Source organism: Coenobita brevimanus, chromosome 57, assembly GCF_032717465.1.
Source record: "Coenobita brevimanus isolate Jiangsu-jjx chromosome 57, ASM3271746v2, whole genome shotgun sequence".
Lineage (NCBI taxonomy): Eukaryota > Metazoa > Arthropoda > Malacostraca > Decapoda > Coenobitidae > Coenobita > Coenobita brevimanus.
The window spans coordinates 9,547,289-9,555,352 of NC_137010.1; positions in this window are offsets into that span (position 1 = coordinate 9,547,289).

The following is an 8,064-nucleotide window of genomic DNA, read 5'->3' on the forward strand; positions in this document are numbered from 1 at the left end:
ATAGGAAAAGGAAGGCACAGAATTATAACTATGAACAGTGTCATGCAAAAGTGATCATACACCCATACATTCATCATTTAAGTTGCCTCTCCTAACACTGAGAGTGCTCTCCCTCCTTGCTAAGGGATACTTGTATGCAGCATGTTAGGAGTGTAATGCTGTGTGGTAGAGAGACTTAGGCAGTGCAGGAAGAGGCTATTCTCAGGCTGAAACATTTCGGAAATGACAGTGATTAGATGAATGTATAGTGCATCCTTAGATGTGAGGTTGGAAGAGGCTAAGATTATATATATATATATATATATATATATATATATATATATACATATGTATATATGTATGTGAAAATGATAATGGGAATCGACTAAATGATATGTGTCAGGAGAGGAGGTTGTGCATTTGTAATTCGTATTGCAAACACAAAGATGCACATAAATATACATGATGTGGAGGAAATGGGGATCATGCTGAAAGAAGCCTGAATGATTACTTGCTCATAGAGAGGTCGATGATGGGAATGGTTGCTGATTTGAGGGCTGTGAGAGGACGATGTGGAGGTCTGTCAGATCATATGATTGTGGTTTGCAAGATCAAGCTGAGAGGAGTGAGATGGATCAAGAGAGAGACGAGCAGTCAGGGTGAAAGACTGAAAGTTGAGAAGCTGAGGATCAAAGAAGTGGCAGATGAGTACAGGACCAAAGTAGAGGACGAATTAGAATCAGTGAACTGGAATGAATGGGATCTGGACAGCCTGTGGAATACATATAGAGTTAGGAATGCTAAAGAAGTGTGTGGTGTGGCAAGAGTATCAACAAAAAAGAAGGGTACGGCATGGTGGGATGAGGAGATTAAGAGAGTGGTGGAGGAAAAGAGGAAGAAGTGGCTAAAGTGGTTACAGGATAGGGGTTCAGTTGAAATGAGAACTGAGTATATCGAGAGCAAGAAACACATAAAGAGACTAGTGAAGAGGGAAACCAAGGAGGTAAATGATGATCTGTGAAGAAAAATGAATGTGAACTACTGTGAAAATAGGAAGTTATTCTGGAAAGAAGTGCTGAAATGTAGAAGTGAAAGTGGAAAGAAATGTGATAGTGTGAAGGATGCAGGTGCTAGGTTACTAACCCGTGGAGATGAAGTAAGGACCAGGTGGAAAGAATATTTTGAAAGCCTGATGAATGGGAATAGAGAGAGCAGAGTGGCTGTAAACATGATTGGTTTAGGGGGGGTGCAGAGAAAGAATGCAATGCCAGGAGACATGACACTTGAAGAGGTGAAGGACGCTGTGAAATGGCTGAAAAATGGTAAGGCAGCTGGAGTTGATGTGAGATGCTTAAGTGTAGTGGGGAGAGTGGAATGAAGTGCTTGTTGGAGATACATAAGAAGGCATGGATGAGTGAAATTGTGCCTGCAGAGTGGAAAAAGGCTGTGATTGTGCCCCTGTACAAAAATAAAGGTAAGGCGAAGTGAGTGCAAGATAATACTTGGCATAAGTTTATTGAGTGTGGTGGGGAAGGTATATGGAAGAATTATTATAGAGAAGATAAGAGAGATATCATAAGTCCTGGTGAGTGATGAACAGGGTGGCTTTAGGAGTAGCAAAGGATGTGTGGATCAAGTATTTGCAGTGAGACAGATAGCAGAGAAGGCTTGTGAGGAGGACTGTAAGGTGTTTATGGCATTCATGGATCTGGAAAAAGCATACGACAAAGTAGACGGAGGGATTGTGGAAAGTTTCGCGCATGTATGGTGTAGATGGTCAAGAGTTTTTATGATGGTAGCGAAGCATGTGTAAGGGTCAATGGGCACCTAAGTGAATGGTTCACGATCGGTGTGGGCGTGCGACAAGGTTGTGTGATGTCCCCATGGCTGTTCAATATATAAATGGATGGGTTGATGAGAAGTAAAAACACGAGTAATGGAGAGAGGGATGGCGTTGGTAATGAATGGTGATAGATGGAATATCTCAAATGTATGCTGATGATGCAGTACCGCTTGCAAGTACCGGACAGCTGTGTTTTCGTGGGTAGTAGAGCTCCCACCACCCCCCTGCATCCTCCCCTCCTCAGTTCCTGCCTAGCTACTGTCATGACTAGAAGGTCGTCGCAGTGGTTGCCCCATGTGCTCGTTTTTGTGAATAAACTGCAATACCTTGCCGCTAGACCACAAGGAAATTTACAGTGTTGTTCAGTGCTAAGAAATTATAACCCAGAGTGCAAAGGATTAAGTGCAGAGTGCAAACTGGCTTGTTGCAACTGGCGTGGCGCAAGTAAGAACAGAATTTGCAGTGTTAAACAATTATGATTCACAGTGCAAAGGATTAAGTGCAGCAAAACACTGGATTACTGTATGTGCTTCAAGAGCATTTTCACCACTCTCAGAGCCCTAGAGGAGGTGAGTTAAGCTTCGTGACGGCCACGGATGTGTTGTCAGTACCCTGTACACTGCTAAATATTTTCCATACTCACTTGTGATTCCTCATTCTCTGGTTCCTTTTCATTTACTTCATGCTTTCTGTCCCTTATTTGTGTGCATAGTGTCTTAAATAGGTGCTGTGCATGTCCGGTAGGGAGTTATTAGGTGGTTATCAAAGATAGGTTGGGTTAGGGTCCATCAGTACCTGTCCAGGGGGCATTTTCCCAAGTCCCGGACATGCCTTTTGCACTATTATATCGGATCTTGGAAGGATTACTGTATATATATATATATATATATATATATATATATATACAGTGGGCTCGCTCAGTGCGCGAGAGATTCGGCGGTCCTGGTCCTCGTGCACTGTGAATACATAATCTTAGGAGAAAAATTACAAACGGGCGGTACCCCCACATACCTGGACATTTTTTGGCCCATAGAGACATAATAAAGGTCAAAATTTTCAGCCATTGCACTACAGATATAGCTACAATAACAAAAATATGGGTAGTCACCTTAACAACAGGTGACAACAGGCCTGATGGACTTAAATAACAGGGGTTCCGAGGCGCGGCAACACTTACAGCGCCTCACCCCCTGCCACACCAACACTTCCCTCCACAGACTCCTCTTGAGCACCTTCCCCAGGAGCCTCAAAGTCACTCACTTCGGCCATAAACCCCTCGAAGTCCAATGCTGACACATCTGACATTGCATCCTCTTCATCCTCAACAGGAACAGGATCAGACGATGTAGCTGGATCCTCAATTTCACTTTCTTGAGCTCGCTGTGTTTAACTTGTTATGAGCGTCTGTCTTCTGTTTATTTCTTGCCTGTGCCTGTCTGTGTAGAAACGGAAGAGTTTGTCGATGCCAACCAGAACTTCCTCCATTCTTAGGCTGCTTACTTCCTGTTCCTTCACCTCTTGAGCTTATCCATGGCAGCAAGGATCTTGCTTATGCTTGACATACACAGCTCTGTATTCCCCTCCATCACACTAGGCTGCTCAACTTGACTCTGCCTGACGTCGGGCTCTGCGTCAGCCTCGTGTATCCGTTGCAAGACTTCCTCGGGAGGCTGTTCTTCATTAGCAGCGTGCACTTCCCGTACGTCCGCCAACAAAACGTCCTCGAAACCTGGTACAGCCTGTGCTGCCGTCAGTGTTGCTCCCTCAGCCTCGGCCAGTGGTTGAATGGCCGTCTCTTGGGTCGTGCATAAGTGAGGCACGAACATTCACCACGCATGGTTCACCGTTGCAGATGTAACCTGGTGCCACGGTTGTAGGAGAAAGTCAACTGCGTCCTTCACTGTAAAACGACGCCAAAATGCCTTAACAGTCATGTCACCTATGGCGGGTCGGGATACAGCTGTTGATGGAGATGGTACAGGAACAGGTGCCTCATCGAGGTCTTCGTCATGATTTTCTTGTAGGGCATGAAGCTCCTCATATGTCGGTCTTCCTGCGTAAATTGTCGCACACTTGCATGTGGTAGAGTGCTCTCAGTGGCGATCAGTTCTTGATCTAGTGGCTGCATTAGTGACGTTGTCCGGGGCGACAGAAACACAACACGACAATCCTTGTGCAGATCTTCTAGGTATGGAAGGTGACTTGGTGCACTGTCCAGCACAAGGAGCATCTTAAATGGAATGCCAAGTTCCCGACCCTTGGCCCTGGCATCGGGGACTCAGTGCCTCCTTAACCAGTCTGCCATAATGTTCCCGGTCACCCAACCATTTGCAGACTTGTACCAGTACACGCCACTTGCGTCCATCGTGAGATTTTTGTAGCACCTTGGGTGTGAAGCTGTGTGTACAACAACAGGCCTCATCTTGTGGCTTCCAGACAGGTTTACAGCAAACATTACCGTCATCTAACACTTCTGGAGCTTGCGACCAGGGGCTTGTTTCTATTTTTTTAGCAATGTAAGTCGATTAGGACATGGCCTTGTAGTATAACGACATTTCATCGACATTGTAGATCTGGTCCTTGGTGAACTGTCCTTCTTCAAGAAGTGCTCCAAATATCGCAGGATACTCTCTTGTGGCCAGCTCGTCGGTAGAGTCACGTTCACCAGACAGATGTGACGGAGTTCTTTGTGTTTCAAAAAACGGTGCAGCCATCCTACTGATGCCTTGAAAGGTTTGTCCACATTTAACTTGCAAGATGCTGCCTTGTAAAAGAGCTGGGCCTGGTTCCGAATAAATCTGCCGTTCAGTGGAACTCCTTCCTTCTCCTTCCTCATTATGAAGGTGGCAAGATACCACTCCATCAGTATCATCGCACGATTTCCCACCCGGGAACGGCCGTCTAGGTCAGATGCACCATATACGTCTTCACTAGAGCCCTGATGGCATCATATGGTTCTTCCACACTGTCCTCACTGTTGATTCAACCAGTTCCATGGCTTTCCCAGTAGCGGTGTTTCCTTGTCCCTTCTCCATCTTGATAATCTCTAACTTGGTTGCGTGCGTCAGAAGTTTCTTAACTCTTGGGGCTGGAGGCATGGTGCGGCGAAGTACAGGCCAGGATGGAGCAGCAAAAAACGCCACACGTACACGACAGGTTAGCTGCAGAGAGCGGATCCACACTGTGTACGAGCCGTGTCTGTAATGGCGCACCCGCTTTGAATCGCTTAGCAACACCCTTGGTTGTATTCAGCACCTCAAAATCCATAAGAAAGAGTAAGTTGCTTGCTTTTCCCCAAAAATGCCTCATTCAGCCACAATGTCAAGAAATCGTACTAGACTATCCATCCTATTCGTGGCCTTCCTCTCAGCCATACACCTCTCACATACGATCCAGTTATCTTTTTCACCAATTGCTCATCATCCGTTCTCTGCACATGCCCAATCCATGGCAAAACCTTCTGCTCAACTCGATCAGCCATCTCCCGCACAACTCCAGTTCTTCGCACCTCATCATTTCTCACTCGATCCATACGCGTCACTCCACAGATGCTACTCAGACACCTCATCTCCACTGCATTCAAACTTTTCCTTTCTGCTACACCCATATTCCACGTTTCACCCCCATATAACGCAGTCGGTACCACAACACCCTCATACAGCCTTCTCTTTACATCCATTCTAAGTGAACGACATCTAAACACTTTTTTCACTCCTCCCAGCACTTTTCCTACTTCATTCATTCTAAACTTCACTTCTGCATTTATTCTTCCATCCACAGCAACATGTGACCCTAAATACTTAAAACACTCTACCTCCTCCAGCAACTCACCACTCAAATATGATCATCCTCCTACCATATACCAACCTCATACAGTTCATCACCTTACTCTTATTCTCATTTACTCTCAATTTCCTCCTTTCACATACCCTTCCAAACCCCTCTTATACCAATTGTCTCAATCTCTTCTCTGAATCAGCCACCAGTGCAGTATCATCCGCAAACAGCAGCTAATTCAGATTCCACTCTCTACCATAAGCATTCACCAGACTCAGACCTCCAACTAACACTCTTGCATTCACCTCCCTTACAACACCATCCATATAAATAATAAACAACCAAGACGACATCACACATCCCTGTCGCAGCCCCACTTTCACGGGGAACCAGTCGCTCACGGTATTTCCTACTCTTACACACGCTCTGCTGTTTGCATTAAAAACTTTTCACTCCTTTTAGCAACCTACCATCAAGTCCATACAATCTTAAAACAGTCCACAAAGCCTCCCTATCAGTTCTATCATATGCTTTCACCAAATCTATGAAAGCCCAAAACATATCCGTACCTTTCGCTAAATACTTTTCATACACCTGTCTCACAGCAAATACCTGATCCATGCATGCCTTTCATGTCCTAAAGCCACACTGCTCATCAGCAATCACACCCTCTGTATCCTCTCTAACTCTCTTAATTAACACTCTGCTAGACACCTTAGGTCCTTATCTACAGCACTCAACAGACTTATACCGCTAAAGCTAGTACATTCATACATATCACCCTTACCTTTATACAACGGAACCACACAAGTACTTGCCCAGTCAGTTGGCACCATACCTCTCACAAAACACACATTCAACAATCTTACTAACCACTCAACAATAGTCGCTCCATCAACTTTCAGGCATTCCACACCACACTCATCCATACCTGCAGCTTTCCCTGTTTTCATCTCCTTTACTGCCTCCTGCACTTCATCGTGATCAAAGAATCATTCAGCTCTCCTAACACATTTATTCTTTGCACCCTTCCATCTGCCACAATCCCAGCCTCTCTTTCCTCCTCTACATTTAACAATTTTTCAAAATACTCCGCCCACCTATTCCTTACTGCATTCATCTCAATCAACATCTTTCCATCCTCTACTTTTACTTGCTCCTCCTTCCCAGACTCTCCCTTTCGCACCCTTTTCACCTCTTTCCAAAACATTTTCATATTCTGTTAAAATTTTCAGTCAACCGCCTACACCACCTCGCATCTGCTGCTACTTTAGCATCACGCACAGCCCTTCTCGCCTTATTCCTCTTTTCCTTATACCTCTCATATGACACCTCATCTGTCCTCTGCAGTCACACTTCATATGCACGTCTCTTCTCAGCCACAACCATACTTACTTCCTCACACCACCATTCACTTCCTTTTCCTACACCACCACCCACTCGTCTCACACCACACACCTCTTCCGTATGCCCCACCACAGCACTCTTAAAACAACTGCCATTCCTCCACTCTGCCATTCTCCTGATCTTTCATTGCGTTCCACTCACCTTTCAGTTTCTTCTGATACTCTGTCATTTTTTCTCTTTTATCCAACTCACTTTCAAAACCTTCCTGCCACACTTAACTCTCCTGGCTCTCACTCATCTCTTATCTACTGACAACTTTACCTCCACCAGGTGGTGGTCAGATATACCTCCACCCTCCCCTCTCAAAACTCTCACATCCAACAATCTTCCTATTACATTCCTGGACACAACCACATATTCCATCAATGCTCTAGCAACAACCCTTCCACCCTCCTGTCTCACCCATGTATACTTATAAATATCTTTCTCCTCAAACAAGGTATTTCCAATCACCATATCTCCCTCAACACATCCGTATAATTCGTTCCCCATTTTCATTTCTTCCAGGCACACCATGCATACCAACTACATCTTCAACTGCTACATTTCCCACTCTAGCATTCAAATCTCCCATCATTATCACATTCACATGCGCTCCAAAACTCTGCAGACACTCATCAACATCATTCCAGAAAGACTTCCTCTCTTCTGCATCCCTTCGCTGTACCAGGCCCATATGCACTTACAAATACCCATAACTCACGTTCAAATTTAGTTTTCACCCACACCGGTCTCGATGACACCTCCTTCCATTCAGTCACACACTGCTGCACGTCCGGCCTTACTAACAAGGCCACATCTTCTCTCGCCCTTCCTCTATCAACACCTGACATCCTTCCATTCACACCTCCAAACTTAGACTCACTTTTCCCTTTCATCTTTGTTTCACTCAACGCTAACTCATCCAACTTTCTTCTCACAAACATTCTCCCAATCTCCTCCCTTTTAGCCTCAATCGTACTATATCCACTCACATTCACAGACCCAATCTTTAGGGTACGGGGATAACTCAGCCCTCCCATCCCTTTCTTTTCCCTGTCTCATTGTAGGAACTAAAA